Raw genomic sequence first — 20,632 nt, 5'->3', positions numbered from 1 at the left:
AAAACATATTAACATAAAACATATGAAGGATTAGGTATGACTATTCTCTTACAAAGACTCTTCACCTTATAAAGAATTAAACCAGGACAGCTTAGTAGCACAGTGGATGGAGCATTAGTCCCGGATTTGAGAGGTCCTGGGTTTAAATCTGACCTCAGATACTTCCTAGCTATGTGACCCTGGGCAAGTCACTTAATCCCAATTGTCTATCCCTTGCTGGTCTTCTTAAAATTGATACTGCCAGAAGGTAAGGGTTAAAAATAAAAAAATTTATCCACTTCAAAGTTCTTTTGAAGAATGAGCTCCCCTGGAACATTTCAAATATGACCCCTTCTATAAAAACTCATCTAGAATATAAGACAAAGAACAGCTGTTTACTCTTTAAATCTGCCAGAATGTGTTCATAGAAGGATAGTGTGTTCATTCACTGGAGTAATCCTTCATCCCACAGTACACAACAAAAAATCCAGAGTACAGCCGGCCCACCAGCACTGAAGCAATCCTCATTACATCATAACCAAACTAGGCTAGACATGTCTGGAAGATGAATGACAAGTGGACAAGCAAGCAGTCAAGGAATGATGAGCCAAAAAGAGTCTGGCAATACTAGAAAAGTGGGCAAAAGAAATGTTCCAAGGATAGAATAAAGCATGGTTGTGGGGAGAATGGATTCTGAGAAGCGGATTAATAAACAACATTTGGCTATGTAAATAATAGCTGCTGTTACAAACCAAGAGACAGACTATCTATATGTAACAACCCCTCTAGGTTATCCCCCCAAATTTGCACTGGAAATTGAAGGCTAGGCTCCCTACCTCAGTTTTTAGAGGTAATTCTATGGGTAGATATTTCTACTACTGGAGTTCAAGATCTCCCACCATTGTGCTTCCCATGAACAATCAATCAGTAGCTTCAAATAGCTCCTATCAAAGGCATTTACTCAAATCAAATTGCAAGAACAATTGGTACAAAACATTCCCCCCCAAAACCTGAGGCTCACTCTCCTACAAATATGCACACTCAGTGAAGGAGAGGGGCATAATGTACAATGGTAGTACCATTGAAGAACACATGGCCCAAGGAATTGCAGGTCCTGATGTTCTCTCTGATACTCTTTCCCACTTGGGAATCCAAGAGACTTTCTTCAGAGTGTGCTCACAAAATTAAGTGAAAGGCATGACATCTGTTATGGACTCCCTGTTTGGTTGGGTTTGCTTTTCACAGGGCATAGTGTCTCTGAGCGCTCATCTACTGGTTTCCCTAGGTTTTCTTCTTCATGAGCAGCTGTGTTCCTACACTCCCAGCTTCTGGCTTAGCCACAAGCCTCAGCAGAAGCACCACTGTGCTCTTTCAAAAGAGGGCTGAGATGCTATAGCAAGGTTTCCATTTGTATCCACATGTATTTTTTAAACACTTATCTTCTGTATTAGAGCAAAGCACAAGAGATAGGTGATAATAATAAAAGCTAGCATTCATTAAATGCTTTGAAGCCTGTAAAATATCTCATTTGATCCTCATAACCTTATAAAATAGGTGCTATTTCTAAAAAATCCTTACCTTCTATCTTAGTATCAATTCTAGGACAGAAGAGCGGTATAGGGGCTAGGCAACTGAAGTAAAGTGACTTGCCCAGGGTCACACAGTTAGGAAGTATCTGAGGCCAGATGTTAATTTAGGTCCTTCCTGACTCTGGGTCCAGCACTGTAACACTTAGCTGCCCACTAGTTTCCTTACTTAATTTTGGTATGATATTATCTCTAGTTACTCCTTTGATAAATTCCCATTTGTCAGCATCCTTCCTGAAGTGTGCTACCTGGTACTAAATGTAATATTCCAGATCTTATATGACCAGGTTTCAATACAACAGGATTCTCACTTTTCTCATTTTGAATACAATTCTTGCTTCAAGAAAGCCCAAGATTGTGTTAGATTTCGGACTGCCAAATACATTCTCAAATTCGTATTGAGCTTGCAGTCTATTAAAACCCCAGATCTTATTTCAGACAAGCTAAACATGTCCCAGTTTGTACTTGTGAAATTTATTTGTTTTAACCCAAAAGCAAAAAAATATTTATCTTTTATTAATTCCGTCTTACTTCGTTCATATAATGATGGGTTCCGCCCATCATTATAGCGTATTGAAATCTTTCTGGATCCTTATTCTATCATCCATTTTAGCTTTTTTTTTTTTTTGCTTTACATTATCTGAAAAATATGGTACGTAAGCCATATGTAATTTTATTTATTTGTTTGTTTGTTTGTTTGTTTAGAATAGTTTTCCATGGTTATATGATTCATGTTCTTTCCCTCCTCTCTTTCCTCCCCTCTCCTGGAGCTGATGAGCAATTCCACTGGGTTTTACATATATCATTATTCAAAACCTATTTCCATATTATTAATATTTGCAATAGAATGATTATTCAAAGTCAACATCCCCAATCATATCCCCATTGAACCATGTGATCAATCACCATATGTAACATTTTAAAAATTACTGATAAGGAGAAGCTAGGTAGCATAGTGGACCGAGTGCCAGGCCTGGAGTTATAAGGACCAAGGTTTAGATCTGGCCTCATACACTTTCTTTTTTTTTAATAATTTTTATTTTTTAGAAAAGTTATCATGGTTACATGATTCATGTTTTTACTTTCCCCTTCACCCCCCCCCGACCTCCTCCCCAGCCCCCATAGCCGATGAGCATTTCCACTGGTTTTAACATGTGTCATTGATCAAGACTTATTTCCAAATTGTTAATAGTTGTATTGTTTTGTGTTAGTTTCAGGTCTACATCCCCAATCATGTCCACCTCAACCCATGTGTTCAAGCATAATCATATCAAAAAAGAAAAAAAAGAACATTGATGAATTACTAAAAATATTAATAAGGGAGCAAAAGAAAATGCAGAATTGGATCCAGACAAGCAAAGTAATGTTGGAACTACTATGTTAAATCTGAAATTATATATATATATACATATACATACACACACATATATATACACATACATACATATGTTTTAAAAGTTGCATGTAATGGAGACTCACAATTTCATATGTAGTCCTCTTCTGTTCTTTGAATGTGGAAATGTTTGTGTTTGTTAATGCTTATCAAGTTCATAGTAATAAAAGAGAAAAAATTTTAAAGAGTGGTCCCGAGTATGCTTGAAAATAGATAAAGCCCCCTATTCCCTCTTTTAGGGGAAACTTTTTTTTTTTAAACCCTTACCTTCCGTCTTGGAGTCAATACTGTGTATTGGCTCCAAGGCAGAAGAGTGGTAAGGACTAGGCAATGGGGGTCAAGTGACTTGCCCAGGGTCACACAGCTGGGAAGTGTCTGAGGCCATATTTGAACCTAGGACCTCCTGTCTCTACACCTGGCTCTCAAACCACTGAGCTACCCAGCTGCCCCAGGAAACTTACTTTTAAAAAGTATGTTAAAATTATTTGGGCTAGAAACTTCTGGATTAACTAATCAGTTTTTCTTTAACTATCAGTTCCAAACCAAGGCTCTCCCAGGAAGAGAGTTTAGCCCAGAAAGGACTCCTCCCTGAAGTAATTAGGGTGTGACTAAACTGGGCAAGGGGCCCCTAGATTGATCCTCCTAAGAGTAGCAGCCTCTTTCTTAGTTCCCAGAAGGGATTAGGGTAATGATCCATCTAAGAAAAGCAGGAAGCCTCTCTGATTACTTCAGTTAATGAAGGATCTCTTCTGTTCACTTTTGACCAGATAAAAATGATAATCACTAACATTTATACAGCAGTTACAGGTTTACAAAGCACTTTACAACAGTCTCATTTGATCTTCAAAACAACCCTGCCAGGTAGGGGTTATTATTATCTCCATTTTACAGATGGGTCTGAAAACAGGATTTGAGCTCAGGTTTTCCTAACTTCAAATGGATAGCTTTAGCCACCATTCAACCTAGCTACCTCTTTATGTAAATAAGAAGCTAAGTAGCTTGAGTCCAGAGCATAGTGGGTCCAAGTTCTGGCTTCTCCTATCTAAGAAGCCATGGGATCCCAGGATCCCATCTTAGGCCAGTAGGGTGCGTCCTACACTGGATTCAGTGCTGTCTCTTGGTCCAGGATTCTGAAAGCATCATGAAGGGATAGGAGCCATGGTCCAGGATAGCACTAACTGTATTCTTGTTCTTTGTGGGATGGATTATAGTCTAAATTTTCCCACTCTCAACAACAGGGTGCCATCTTAGAAACCAAGCATGATTCAGTGAAGTGTGTCACACACACTCTATTATTTCTCAAAGGTTCTATCTACTAGTCACTCTCTCCTTGAAGATCACAATGACTTCTGTAATATCATTTCTGCTATGCAAAATGGAGGGCAGAATAATTGACATATAGCAGTTTGGAATTCAGAATGAACCGAAGGATGGCATTAGCCAGGAATGAAAAGGCAGTTCCTGGAGAGGGTATTTAAGGAGCTGGAGAGTGGTAGACAGGGTCTCATTCTGGAGAAGGGATTTCGGTGGGAGGTTGTGGTTGGGTAGGTCAAATCAATTCAGGTTACCAGCAGCCATTACTGATCAATACTTTAATTCCAATCCTGTGTGAAGCAATATTATATACTCTAATCCTTTATCATCTAAGAAGAAACACCATCTAATACCATCCAACAGTCTGGTTCAGGTTACAGCCTGGCAAGAGGAGAAGATAAACATCTAAACTGCTATTCTCAATTCTTGTTACTTTCAAGCTAATAACAACCATTCATCTATAGCTTTAGCCATGTTCTCCTTTGTTTCTTTTCCTTATCTTCAGTTCCCTTTTTGCCTTTCCCTAAGTTGTTATCATTAAACCCTAAAACTAACTTAGGTGGATGTCATTCTTATCCTAAGGTTTGCCATCATAACTTTAGATATCTGAAGGAAGAGGGATCATTCAATCTTAAATTAAGCCACAGTCAATTTAGCGTTATCCATATTATAGGCCAGGACAACTGGATAGAAGAACTGTGAATACAAACCACAGCCTATCTATTAATCTACTTAGTCCTGGGACACTGTTATATTGGAGTTGGATGCAGTTGCTTCATCTCAATTCACTTGAGGGGTCCTGAGTGTTCACCATCACAACTCAAGGGTGACACTCAAGGATTTCCTTAGTTACTCGGCTTCGACTCCCAATACCATGAGGGAGTGAGGGGTACATATCCCTGCTGAATCCCCCTGCAGCAGCAACCACACATTTATCTGTCATTTAACAGTTTTCTAAAACTTCAAATGTGTACAGACTTAAAGGTAGGTCACACAGGCTGGTAATACACACTAAATTCAAAGATATCCAGATTTGCCATATATCTCTGAATAGTGATATCCAATTTGCCACTTATCAGCATAGGAAGTCAGTAGATTATTGCCTATCCATATTTAGATTCAAGATCCATAATATGGTCTCAGAAATTATCAGTGAAACATCCAGAGAAAGAATTGTGGGAGCAGAAACACGGAAGAATAACAACTGTTCAATCACATGGGTCGATGGGGATATGATTGGGAATGTAGACTCTAAACGATCACCCTAGTGCAAATATCAATAATATGGAAATAGGTCTTGATCAATGACACATGTAAAACCCAGGGAAACTGCATGTTGGCTATAGGAGGGGGGGTGGGAGGAGAGGAGGGAAAGAACATGAATCATGTATCCATGGAAAAATATTCTTAATTAATCAATAATATTAAATTAAAAAAAGAAATGATCAGTGAGAGCCCATTTCAAAGGCAAAAATCCCAGCTTAAGGATAGGATAGTAAGTCTTACTGTCAGTAAACCCCCTGTTGATAAAATTATTTGGTTTGTAATAGTTAATACCATTGATACTACCACTGTCACCTTCCTGATCAGGGTCAGGACTCCAATACCCCTCCCAACCCTGCGTATGCCTTCTTTTTTGTTCTGAGTATTTGCTGTTTTCTTCCAATTAGCACCATGCCCTGGGCTCAGGGCATTATGTTCTTGGCCTCCTCCAACCAACTCCCATGCCTTAGGCTGATGGCATTATGAAAAAATAAATCTTTCTCCATTGCTTCCATGCTTCAGGCTCATGCTATTATGGGAAAGTAAGTCCTTTCTCTATCAAGCAATGTCCATTACTATAGAAATGTGTCTTCTCTGCCCAATTATAGCGTGTATGATTTGCTATGAGAAGCTATTAAAGTTAAAACCTTAAGCTTAATCTTCTCATTTTGATGAAGTGATTTGCATCTAAAACTAAAATTTGAGGCAACTATGTAGCCCAGTGAATACAGTCTTGGGCATGGTCTTAAGAAAATGTGAATTCAAATACAGCTTCAAACACTTATTAGCTAGCCAATCTTGGCAAATCAGTTAACTTTTATCTCAGTTTCCTGAACTATAAAATGAGGATTATAATAGCACCTATTTCAGATGGTTGTTTTGAGGACCAAATGCTTGCTCCCTTGCTCCCCAGTGTGATCAATGTAGATTTTAATTCCATATATATAATAAATTTTCACTCTTTTCTTTTTTTTAATTAGCAATCATTTTATTTTTTTTCTCACTTCTATCTGAGGAAGTAAAAAAAGAAACTCTTTTATGGAATGCGTATAGTTAAGCAAAACAATTTTCCACATTTGCCACATCCAAAAATGTGACCCTCATTCTGTGTCTTGAGTTCATCATTTCTCTGTCTGAAGTAAGCAGCACTCATCATCATTGCCCCCTTGAGAACATGATAAGTCATTGCATGGATCAGGTTCTTAAGTCTTTCAAAGTTGTTTGTTTTTACAATGTTCTTACTGAACAAATTGTTCTCCTGATTCAGAATAATATATTTTCTTTTTTTATTCATATAATGTGTTTCCAGGTATCTCAACTCCTCCTTCTTCTCCCCGCACCATAAAAGGCATTATCAGACAAACAGATATGGATATAAAGACTACGTTTTTTGTGTTTCTACTTCTCAGTACATTCTTTGGAAGTGAACATTCACAAATTATTCTTCCAATATTAAATCTGTAACTGTATATAATGTTCTCTTGGTTCACATTTCACTTTTTATTATCTCATGTAGTTCTTTCCAAGTTTTTAAAAATAAATCTATTCATTGTTTCTTCTGGCACAGTAATGTCTCAGTGTAATAATATACCACAACTTGTTCAACCATTTCCCCAGTTGATGGACATCCCCTCAATTTCAAGTTCTTTGCCACCACAAAGAAAGCTGCTATTTTGGAATGTTTTTTGGATATTTTGGAATACATGTTTTGGAAAATATAGGTTATTTTTCTTTTTCTCTAATCTCTTTGGGAAATGGACCCAACAATGGTACAGGCAGTTTTATAGTTCTCTGAGCACAATTCCAAATTGCTCTCCAAAATGATTGGATCAATTCACAGTTCCACCAATAGTGTATTAGTGTCCCCACTTTTCCACATCCTCATCTACATTTGTAATTTTGTTCTTTTGTCATTTTAGTCAATCTGATGAAAGTGAGATGATACCTCAGAACTGCTTTGGTTTGTATTCCTTAATTAGTAGTTGTTTTTCATGCACCTATATATGGCTTTGATTTCTTCATTCAAAAATTGTCTGCTTGTATCTTTTGCCCATTTGCCAATTAAGGGATGATTCTTATTCCCATTAATTTGACAAAATTCTCTACATATTTTAGATGAGATGTCTATTCAAGAGATTGTCTATGAAAAATTTCCCAATTTTCTGCTTTCCTTCTAATCTTGACAACATTTGTTTTATTTGTACAAAAGCTTTTCAATTTAATGCATTCAACATTATCTATTTTACATCTCACAATGTTCTCCATTTCTTGTTGGCTCAGTAATTCCTCTCCTATTTATAAATCTGATAGGTAATATGTTCCAAATTCTTCTAATTTGCTTATGATAGCTTCTTTTATTTCTAGATCATATATCCATTTTTATCTTATCTTAGTGAGTGGTGTAACTGTAAGATATTAGTCTATATACCTAGTTTCTACCAAACTACTTTTCAGCTGTCCCAGCAATTTTTACCAAATGGTGATTTCTTATTCTAACAGCCTCAATTTATGCTTTTGTCAAATACAAGGTTACTGTAACCTTTTACTACAGTTTGTTGTATGTCTGTTCTGTTCCACTGATCTACCTTTCCATTACTTAGCCAGTATCAAATAGTTTTGATAATTACTGCTTCATAATAGTTGAAAATCCAGTACTGCTAAGCCTCCTTCCTTTACAGTTCTTTTTTCTAATTCTTTTGATATTCTTGATCTTTTGTTCTTCCAAATGAATTGTTATTTTTTCTAGCTTGATAAGATAATTTTTTGGTAATTTGATTGGTATGTCATTGAATAAATAGATAAGTTTAGGTAGGATGTCACTTAAATTTTATTAATTCTGCCCATCCATGAACAATTAATATTTCTACAATTATTTTGGTCTATTTGTGTAAAAAGTGTTTTTAAGTTATTTTCATGTAGTTCCTGCACTTGGGTTGGCAGTCATACTCCCATTTTATTCTATCTGTGATTATTTTAAAAGGAGTATCTCTTTCTATCTCTTCTTGCAGAACTTTTTTAGTAATTTATAAAAGTTCTAATGATTAATGTGGATTTATTTTATATCCTTCTACTTTACTAAAATTATTGATAGTTTCAACTAACTTGCCAGTTTAATTTCTGGGATTTTCTACATGTACCAACATATCATCTGCAAAAAGAGATAGTTTTTATTACCTCTTTGTCCATTCTAATTCCTTCAGTTTCTTTTTTCTTCTTATTCTTGTTGCTAGTATTTCTAATACTATGCTATATTTCTTGTTTTCAAAGAGACTCATGAGAATGTGAGCCAGATATAATCTTCCAAGAAACACTATTATCAAAGCTAAAATATTCCAAAGGCCTTGGAATATGTGTCAAGGCAATCCTTTTATTCCTCCCTAGCTGATTCCTCAAATTGGCTCCCCAAACTTCCTTTCTGTCCTCTAAACTGAGGCCCTCTCCTCATACTTTACTGAGTAAATAGGCATCATTCACACTGAACTCTCTCTTCTTCCTTCTTCTACATCTCAAAACTGTTTGACATAATCTCCTCTCTCCCTTCTTTTGTTTATTCTAGTCTCTGGTAATGAATTGACTTTTCTCCTCACCAACGCCAACCCCTCTACATGTATCTTGATTCCATCTCCTCCTAGCTTATCCAACAAAATTAACTGCCTCTTTCATCATCATCCTCCTCTGTAATCTTCAATCTTTTGCCATCTACTAGATCCTTCTCTGCTGCTTAGTAACTTACAAAAGTTACAAAATGAGTTTGCCTCATCCTTAAAAATACCTTCCCTGGACTATATCATGCCCTCAAGTTACTTCTCCATTATCCTTCCTCCCTCTTTCATAGACTTCTTTTTTTTTTTTTTAAGGATGGAGCTGTCTATACTTGCCTCTATTTCCTCTCCTCTTACTCACCTCTCAATCCTTTGCAATCTGGCTTCCTACCTCATCACCCAGTTGAAACTGCTCTCTTCAAATTACCAGTGATCTCTTAATTTGTCAACTCTTTTCTCAGACTCATCCTTTTTGGCCCCTGTACAGTATTTGAGGCTGTGGACCACTCTCTCCTTATAAATTCTCTCTCTTCTCTGGGTTTTTCTGACACTGCTCTCTCACCTGGTTCTACTCCAACTTCTTTTGCTGCTGTTTCTCAATATTTTTTTCTCATAGCTCATCATTCAGGCCTCAGAATGTTCATATATCTTCAAGGCTCTGTCCTGTTCTCTTTACTGTTTCTCTACAATCTCACATGATTTCATAAATTCCCATGGATTGAATTATTATCTCTCTGCAGACAACTATCAGATCTATATATCCAATACTTTTCCTAAACTCCAGTCTTGCATCATAAACTGTCTTATTGGACATTAGAAACTGGATGTTACATGAATATCTCAGCCTCGATATAACCACAATAGGACTAAGACATTATCTTTATCCTCAAACTCATCCCTTTTCTGAATTTCTCTATTTCTATTGATAATATCACCATCCTTCAGTTGCCCAGATTTGAAACCTGGAAATTCTCTTCAATTTCTCAATATCCCTCACTGTACATATTCAACAATTTGATAATCTTACATTTTATACCTCTATTACATTCTGAAACTCAGCCCCTTCTTACTTACCACCACATTGATTCAGACCCCCATTACCTCCAAGAGGGAAGAGAAGAATGGAAAAGGTTAGCTGCCAAGTGTCTGAGGAAAGTCCTTGAGAAAAAGGGCTAGAAATGAGTACCCAGTAATACAGGCAAAGGATGAGTTCATCTTCTTGTAAGACCCATTGGAACATCAGAATTTACCAGATGTCCTGATGTTGCATCCTCCAGATCACTGTACCTTTCTATCCCTCTCCCCTTGCAGCTAAACTTTCCTAATTGTTTCCTCCTATCACAATGTAACTACTTGAAAACAGGGTAGTTTTTTATTTATATCTTGGTTTATATTTTGATTATATATTTAATGTTTATTTGTTCACTCATTCATCCTTGTCTGGACCATCAAAATAGTCTCCTAATTGGTCTTCCTGGCTCAAGTCTCTCCCCACTCCAATTCATCCTTCACACATTTGCCAAAATGACTTTCCTTAAGCATGGATCTGACCATTTCACTCTCCCACTCTCCTCCCACACTACGCAATAAATTCCAATAGCACTGTGATTCTAGGATAAAATATAAATTCCACTATTCAGCCATTAAATATCTTCACAACCTGGCCTCAATTTATCTTCCCAGTCTCTTAATATAATTATATTCTCCTTCCTGCCCTTTAGCCAAACTGGACTTTTTGTAGTTCTTCATACATCATATTCCACCTCCCACCTCTTTTCCTTTGTATTGGCTGAAATGCACTCACTTCTCACCATAGCATCCTAGAATCACATTTTTTCCTTTAAAGCTCTGCCCAAACACCAATGTATTGTTGGTAGAGCTATGGACTGTGATTCTGGAGGGTGATTTGGAACTATCTCCAAAGGTCCATAAAATTGTGCTTTCCCTTTGATCCTGAACAATCACTAATAGATCTCCATTCAAAGAGTTCATAAAAAAGGGGCCTCCTTATACAAAAATATTTATAGTAGCTCTTTTTGTGGTGGCAAAGAATTAGAAATTGAGAGATATCCATCAATTGGGGAATGGCTGAACAAACTGTGGTATATGTTAGTAATGGAATATTATTGTTCTTTAAGAAATGATAAGAAGGATGATTTCAGAAAAGGCTAGGAAAATCTACATGAACTGATACAGAGTAAAATAAGCAGAACTGGGAGAACATTATACACAGTAACAGCAATATTGGACAATAAGCAACTGCGAAAGACTTGGCTCGGCAGTGCAATGGGGAATGCTATTCACCTCTAGAGAAAGAACTGTTGGAGTAGGAGGAAGATCAAAGCACACTTTCACATCAGTTTATGATAATACATGTATGGCCTAGATCAAATTGCTCCCCATCTCCAAATAGGGGGAGGGAAGGGAAGGAGACAGTTTAGATCTTATAATTTTGGAAAACAGATGTTGAAAAATTATTATTACATGCAATTAGGAAAAGTAAAAATATCTTTGAATGAAAAAATAAATAAAAAATAAAGCTCAGCCCAAGCACCACCCCTTCTACATGAATATTTTACTGCTGACTCTTTCCCAGTTCCTAGTGCTCTCCTAAAAATTGTCTTGTATTTATTTTGTATATACTAAGTATATATATATATATATATATATATATATATATATATATATATGCATGCTGTCTCCCCAAAAAGAATGTAAACTCCTTAGCAATAAGGACTGTCTCATTTTTATCTTTGAATCTCTGTGTATAGCACAGTGCCTGACTCAGAGTAAGCACCTAATAAATCCTTGTTGATGGATTATGGAAGTATATATTTATAAGAGTAATACCACTGAAGGCAATGAGATCTTTCTTTATATTACACAGTAATTTGCAACCATACACGAAATTGGAGATTATCTCAAAGCATACAATAAAATCCAAGATTAGTTTATTTTCTGTAAGAAAAGGCTATGAGAGGCATTTCAGAAGAAGTAAGATGGACTTCAGCTGAATAACAAGGAAATTGTGGACTTGATTTGAGGTTTTGCAAAGAAAGGCAGAAACTGAATTAGAAAAGATTTTTGGAGAAATTTGGAAGAAAATTTGAAGAGGAACAATTGCCAGATCGAGATTCTATTTCTGGCTTCTCTGAGAAAAGACTCTAGGAAGAGTTAGAATGAAGGCATATGCATCTGAAAATGAGGATTTAAGAAAAAAATGAGAAGGCAGTTGGCAAGGCAAGGTAAATAATCAAATTGGTAAGTAAAGCCAATTGGTGAAACAAATAAGAACCTCACAAGGTTCTTTTAAAAAAGAGAGAAATTGATGGCTATAAAGATGTTGAAATGGTTCCTTTATCTAATAAAGGAAAAGAAGTTGGAGGTGGCTGCCAAGTTGTTAAGAGGTAATTAGATGTTATAAAGATTTTTAACCTAGGTGGTGAGGTTAAGATCTAGATAAAGTTCTGGAAAAAAGGTAAAGAATTTGAACAGTTTGGAAAAGATGAATTTTGAAATTGAGTGTGAGATGGATTATTGTTTGGTTGTTTGTTGTTTTTTTTTGAGACAAGGGACAAATATTTATATTCCAAACCTAGACTAGGATCCCTTCTAGAAAAGATATTCCTTTACCTCTCCACACTTCAGGTTATTAGAGAAAGTGTAACTTCCTTTAATCAAAGTTGCAAAGAAATTTGACTTCTATTAGAATGATAGAGAGAGAGAGGAAGAATTTCTGACAGAGAGAAGGAAAAAAGAAAAAGTCAAACTAAAAAACCCACACTTGAGGCTCTTTCAAAAGAAGAGGGAACTGGAGGCTCTAATTAAGAAAGAATCGCCTATTTTCTAAGCAATAATAAAGTAGTCATTGAAGTTTTTAGGTGAGAGATCATCCAATAAGCATTAAAGATCAGACGAAGAAGAGAAGGCCCTTGGTGACTTTCTCTGCTTAGGGATACTAAATGATTATATCTATATGCTGATTTGATAATAGTGATAGAAATGTCTTGTCTTCACAGGGCATGCATCCAAATAAAACAGACAACTTAACAAAATTTGTCAAAATAAATGGACTACTACCCACTCCTGACAATTCATGTGGGCACAAATGATATTGCCAAAGGGAATTTGGAAAGCATTATGAAATATTAGAAAGTCTTGGGCAAGAAACTGGTGACTGCACTGAGGTGGTAGTTTCATCATTGCTGTTCACTGAAGACAGAGGATGCAGAATTGACTTAGGAAGTCAATAGCTGGTTAAGAAAATTGTGTCTGAAGATGGATATGAGTAATCAGCTTTCAAAAGAACTACAATCTATAAATGACCATATGGAAACATATTCCAAATCACTACTAGTAAAGGAAATGAAAATCAAAACAATTTTGATGTTCCACTTCACACCATGGAGACTGGAACTTTATGTAGATGACAAAGGATGGAAATAGTCAATACTGGATGGACTATAGAAGATAGACACTAAGAGACTGCTGATGGAGCCATAAAATGGTACATTTCCTTATATCAATTTGGAGTTATGTAAGAAATCTGACTAAATCGTTCATATTCATTTGACCCGATAATCTTACTGCTGTGTACCAAGGAAGTCAAAGTCAGAGGCAAAGGTTACCATAATATTCACAGATGCACTCTTTGTGGTAGCAAAGAGCTTGAAGCAAAGCTAAAACTGAGTAATGGCTTTCTTTTAATGGTCTATGAATGCAGTAAGAAACATGAAAAGTTTAGAGAAACATAAGAAGAATAATATGAAGCAATGCAGAGCAAAATTAACAGAACCAAGAGGATAATACACACCACTATAATGATGTAAATGAAAAGATCATCAAAAAGAAATCAAATTCTTTTAGGACAAAGTCCTAAAGAACAGATAAGGAAACACACCTTCCCTTTCATAATATAGATACAGAGAACTAGAACAAAATATTGTATACATTGTCAGATGAAGTCATTGTGTCCAGTGCTTTTTGCTTAATTGTTTTTCTTTGTCACAAAAGAAGGTGCAGTTGCAGGGTGGAAGGGTGGGAGCAAGATTTAAAATGATGGTGATGAAAGGCACCTCTACACAGAGACAGACACAAAAAGGAAAGAAAGGGAGGAAATTGTGGAGAGGAGGAGACACTGGAAATCCACCTATCCTCCCACCAGTTACTACACCCAAGTGGAGTTATACGTAAATACAGGAAGAACTTCCAAGCCCTACAGTATGAAGAATTGTGAATTGACTTTGCCATATGTTTATTCTCCAGGTGTGATTCACTGCCATTATATTCTAAACATGAGCCAACTCTTCCAATGAATACGGTGTATTAGAGGGAAAATATGCCTCAGGTTTACAAAGAGAATAAAGTTTTGAAATATTGTTTCTACTATGCCATCTTGGCAAATGCCTTTTTAAAGAACAAATTGTTAAATCTAAGAGTTTATTGTTAATGGGATGCAAGCCCTATATGGGGTCTATGAATTATAGTATTAGGAATCAGAAACCCACAGAACCCTTTTAGGACCCAACATCCTGGAGATCTAGCCTCCAAGGGAACCAACCAGTGAATTTAAGTCCATGCTGGTGGAATAATCTGGAGGACTACTATATGTTTTCATAGAACAGGTCATGCCTTACTAAACTCATTTCCTTTTTCTCAGATTTACTAAAGTGGTTGATCAGGAGAATGATGCAAATATAGTTTACCTACATTTTAGCAAATCTTTTGTTAAAGTATCATGTGGAAAAGATAGAGTGCTGTGGGTTAATAACAAAATAATTAGATTGATTCAACTGATTTGATGGTTGATCTCAAAGAGTAATCATTAATGATTCATTGTCCACTTGGCAGAGAGAGGTGGTTGGCTTTATGTTATTTAACATTTTTTTAAATTAATGACTTGGATAAAGGCATGGGTAGATTCTTGTCAGTTTTGTAGGTGACAACACTGGGAGGGATAGCTAACATACTGAAAGACAGAGTTGGTGTTTTAAAAGATATTGACAAGCTATTAAACTGAGCCTAATAAGATGAAACTCAGTGGGAATAAATGTAAAACTTTATACTTAGGTTCAAAAAGTCAATTTCACATGAATAAGAGAAGCATTGTTGGACAAGAATTTTATTTTAAAAACAGGAGTTGTGGTAGTGTCATGTGGCAGCCAAAAAAGATAATGTGACCTTCAGTTGCATTAAGAAAGGCTTGGCTTCTAGGAATGAGGAGATGAAAGTCTCTCTCTACTCTCCCTTGGTCAGACCACATTTGGGGCCTTGTACTCAGTTTGGGGTGTCACAGTTTAGGAAGAACATTGATAAGTTAGCATCCACAGGAAAGCAAGCAGAATGTGAAAGCTTGGAATCCATATCATATAAAAATAAGCTGAAAGAATTGGAGATACTTTTCCTGAAGAAAAGAAGACTGGGAGGGATACACAAGAGCTATTCATATACTTGAAGGACTGTCACTTAGGAAAGAGATTAGACTTCTGTTTGTCCTCAGAGGACAGAACCAAGAATAAAGGATAGAAATTATTGTTCAGTCGTTTTTCAGTAGTGTCCAATTCTTCATATGATCTCATCTGAGGTTTTCTTGGCAGAAATACTAGGATGGTTTGCCCATTTCCTTCTCCAGATCATTTTACAGATGAGGAAACTGAGGCAAATGAGTCATACAGCTAGTAAGTATCAGAGGCCAGAGTTGAATTCAAGAAGACAAGTCTTTCTGATTCCAGGCCCAGCACTCTACCCACTGCACCACCTAGTCAAGCAGAAATTACAAAGAGGTAAATCTAGGCTCTGACATTAACCACCTTTTAAATTTTTTTGTATTAATAAGAATATAAAGTTTTTCTAAGCCATCGTGTTTTCCCTTCCTTCATTAACTTTGTGAAGTACCCTGAATGTCCCAAAGTTGTTTTATCTCTAGGAACCAATGGATCTCATCTGTGTGTACTTGATCTAATCCAGCTCATTTTCCTGACTTTATTATCTTTACTGCCATTTAATTTGCTCTATAAATTCATCTGGGATGGTGATGCTAGCAATTATTAATAGGGAACAGAGAGACTTTCACAAATAATATTTTAAAATAGGCTGCATCTTTGCCATCACATATTTGAATGAAAGTGGGAGATAATACAGTATCCCATTGTTTCTCCTGTTTGCTAATTATAAAATGCACTAGATTCAGTGAAGCAAAATGTCCACTTAAAAACTCTGTTACAAAGTGTCTCCCATACACACATAAAACTAACGAAAAATTCATTGAAAAATATAACAAACTTGTTTGAGAGTCCCTTAAGCAATGAAAGAAGCCCTTCTCTAACCTTCATACCAACACCTTCTCATTCCCTCCTTCTTCTAGCTCAACAATGACACACATATTCCCGCCCCTTTATCAGGGAATCTCTCATATCCACTCTCCATTTTGAAATAGTTGTGTACTGGCACCAGGGTCCACCACCCTAGGACATCATTCTATCACTACACTATCTAGACCCCAAGCATTTTCTTTTTTTCCCAGATTATATACAATTTTTAATAATTTCTTTCTGACTTTTTGTGATCCATGTTCTCTCTATCCCTCCCAAGCCTCTCCCCTCACCAAGAGTACAGATAATTTTATATAGGTTGCACATATACAATATATGGCATACAATGTGACATGCCGTACATATTTCCATTTTCATCGTATTATAAAAAAGGATACATATCACAATGGAGAAAAATTTAAGGAGGAAATAAAGTGAAGAATGGTATGCTTCAATCTGCATTCAGACTCCATCAGTTCCTTCTATAGTAATGGATAGCCTTTTTTGTCATGAGTCCTTTGAAGTTGTCCCAGATCCTTGTATTGCTGATAATTGTTCAATCACTCACAATTGATCATCAGATGTCATTGCTGTTATTGTACACAAAGTTCTTCTGGTCTTCCCTTCACTTTGCATTATCATTATATAGGGGTTGTGTGTGTGTGTGTGTGTGTGTGTGTGTGTGTGTGATTATCTTGATGTTCATCATTTCTTACGGCACAGTAGTACAATCATACATCACAACTTGTTCAGTCATTGTCCAATTAATGGACATCCCTTCATTTTCTAGTTCTTTGCCACCACAAGATCTTCTATAAATATTTTTGTACCAGTAGATCCTTTCCCCATCCAGGATCAAATATAAAAATCTGTTTTGGCTTATAAAATTCTCTGTAACTTTGGTGTGGGCCCTCACCATCTCATCCCTAGATTACTGTAATAATCTGTTGATGACTCAAGTCTCTCTCCCATTCTAATCTGCCTTCCATCCAGTTGCCAAAGTGATTTTCCTAAAGCACAAGTCCAAACATGTCACTCCAGAGGCTCCCTATCATCTCCAGCATTAAATTAAACTCTGGCATTCAAAATCCTTCATAACCTATTCCCCTCCTACCTTTCTAGTTGTCTCACTCTATCCACTCTGCTATCGAGTGATACTGGCTTCATTGTTGTTCTTCCCACATGACAATCCATCTTCCTGATTCCAAGCATTTTCTTTGGCTGTTTCCTATAGCTGAACCTCACTTCTTATCTCTGCCTCCCAATTTTCGTGCCTTCCTTCAAATCTCAACTGAAGACCTATATTCTTTAAGAAGTCTTTCCCAATCCCTTTTAATGGCAGTGCCTTCTGTTGATTATCTCCACTTCATCTTGTATAAATCTTGTTTGTGCATAATTGTGTGTGTATTGTTTCACCTGTTAGATTGTAAACTCAAGAGCTTGTCTTTCCTTGAATCCTCTGCTCTTAGCACAAGGTCGAGTGGGTGCTTAATAAGTGCAAGTTGATTGACTAAATGACTTAATTGTTCAGTGTCCCAAGCACCTTCCTAAAGCTACTGAGTTAAAAGTTACTGAGGAGTTGCTGATTTGCATTGGTGGAGGGAGTTTCCATGCTGGGAGCTCCTCTCACCAATGGCATCAGTGATCTATCTGGACCAAAATATACCCAACACTGAGCAAGAATTTAAGATAGGGAGGAGACAAAACAAGAGTTTTGCGGGACAGGGCAAGGTTTATGTGGGTATACACAAGCTTGACCCTAACCCCACACCACCCTATCTATGTTTTTGGACCCTACCTAGAGAAAAATGTCCCAGTCCACCATTCCAAGTGAATCTGGGAGCAGAGAAGCTCATTCTTCCAGTCTGTGATTTCAGACTTTTCCTTCTCTACAGCCAAGTGGAGAAACTTCTGAAAGACTGGGAGCCTCCATCGGGACTAACAGTCTTGGGGTTTAGCCTTTCCATTACTACTCCTATCAACACCACAGGCATAGCCACCACAGCATGAACAAATTAGAACACACACACACACACACTCACACACACACACACACAGAGCTGAGTCCAATCCTGGAGAGCTGTGGCAGCCAGGATTTGAAGGTAGGGATAATTGAATAGTAGTTGGGTTCCAACTGGAGGAGGTGAGCAATACTGGCTAGGCACGCTATCACACTCCTCAGCTGTGATGAAACCAAAAGGAATCAGTGCCAAAATCTACTCAGCACTTCCCACTTCCCCATAGCCCCGCCATTTCTTCAAGTTGAGTTAATCTTAGCGTCAAACCTATAATCCTTTCCTGATTCTTCTTCCCATGAACCAACCATTCAGAGGGTGGAGAGAAGGAGCATCAGAAGGCTCGTTTACATTTATTTTGTCATATGTCCACTGAAATGTAAGATGGCTAACTCTGGAAAGTAAGGTCGGGACCGGGAGGTTTCTCCCAAGTAGGGTGGGGGCTCAGAACAAAGGTGGTAAATCTTCCCATTTTTCTAATTCTTGAGTATATTCTAGATCACACACTGCTAGATCTACATTAAATCTGAGATGGTTGCAGCCCACTCTGAGAGTGCAGAAAAGGTCAAGGAAATGGGAGGGGGGAGTAGTCTAGCAGCCTCAATGTTCTCAGGCAAGCACTCTGCAGTGCAGATACCAAAGGCTAAGAAAAATGAAATACTTGGATCCAGTGAGCAGGTGGCCTGACTGTAGCACCACCTAGTGGCCAAAATAGGCTAAACTCTAGCTGGTTAAAAAGAAAGAAATTGGCCTTTATTTTAATTCATTTTTAATTAATTTATTTATAAATTGTTTATGAATAATTAATTTAATAAGTATTTAATTAATGCACTTATTAATTAATCAATTAAATTATTAAAATTATTAAAGGTCAATTTCTTGGTCCATATTAGTAAAATTAGTAAAAATTAGTGAAAATTAATTTCTTGATCCATTTGTTAAATGGTCACATATGCCTAAGTATTCTTAGGGGAAAAAGTGAGATCTACAATATATTGAGTTTGATACTCATTGGTACACCTTCAATGCATTAACATCATGTTGCAATTTAGATTCGTTACTTGGATTTACAGATATTATCTAGATTTAACTAAACAAAGCTTCACAAAATGGATAAATGACTTGAAACGATTTTTACTAAGAAACTTTGGAGTAAAGATAACTCTAATAATGCAAACACAGATGAATAATAAGAAAATGGCAGAACTGGAAATACTTCAGGTCATCATTAGCTCTTTATCAGTCACACTGAGAGGTAAAAATGATAATATAATAAGTTCTGATATGAAGTCAGAGCCCAAAAAAATCAAATTTATTAAGATTATTGGAAAGAGCAGCAGGGTGGCTCAGTAGATGGAAAGCCAGGCCTAGAGACAGAAGGTTCTGAGTTCCAATCCAACTTTAAACATTTCCTAAGCTATGTGACCTTGGGCAAATCACTTAGCCGTAACTGCCTAGCCCTTACCACCTTTTTGCCTTAGAACCAATACTTAGTAGTAATTCTAAGTCAGAAGGTAAGAGTTTTTTTAAAAAGAAAAAAATATTATTTGAAATATGAATTTTGGATTATCATGGAGCCATCACAATTACCAAAACAATTAAAAACTACCTTTTTTGCCCAAAACGAGAATTGTCATGTTTAAAACTCTCCTATCTGCACACTTAAAAACCTGAAAAGCATAACTATCTGAACTGTTTTTTTAAATCTTCCAAATAAATTTAAGTGAATTTTGGAACCTACTTGTTAACTTTTTTAATGTAATAGAAATTTGCAAGAAAATTTTATTGACATCAAGGAAGATGGAAATTTACTAACTGAATTTCAGTGAGTATCTTTACATAATTGGTGCATAGGACTGGAAAAATTAGTGTCATGATTTAGTAAGCAAGACTAAATGAAGCACTTCTTTTACCTGTTGTTAGCCATTATAGCCATTAAAACCAAGTACAGAAATAAAATTCAAATAAGAACCAAACTTTCATATTCCTATAATATAAAATAATGAAGATTTTAAAAATAATGAAGTATATCCAATCACATTATTCTCACTATACTAATATTATAACAATGGTATCTTAGGAAGATCCAAAAGGATTTTTGCATCATTAACATATTAAAAACATTGCAAATGCAACTTATTTCATCTTTACCACATACATTTAATTTTAATTTTGTGTATGTTTTATAATGCATATAATATATTAGTATAATAAAACACACAGCATATAA

Source organism: Gracilinanus agilis, chromosome 1 (assembly GCF_016433145.1).
Source record: "Gracilinanus agilis isolate LMUSP501 chromosome 1, AgileGrace, whole genome shotgun sequence".
NCBI classification, from domain to species: Eukaryota; Metazoa; Chordata; class Mammalia; order Didelphimorphia; family Didelphidae; genus Gracilinanus; species Gracilinanus agilis.
This window is presented reverse-complemented; position numbering follows the sequence as displayed.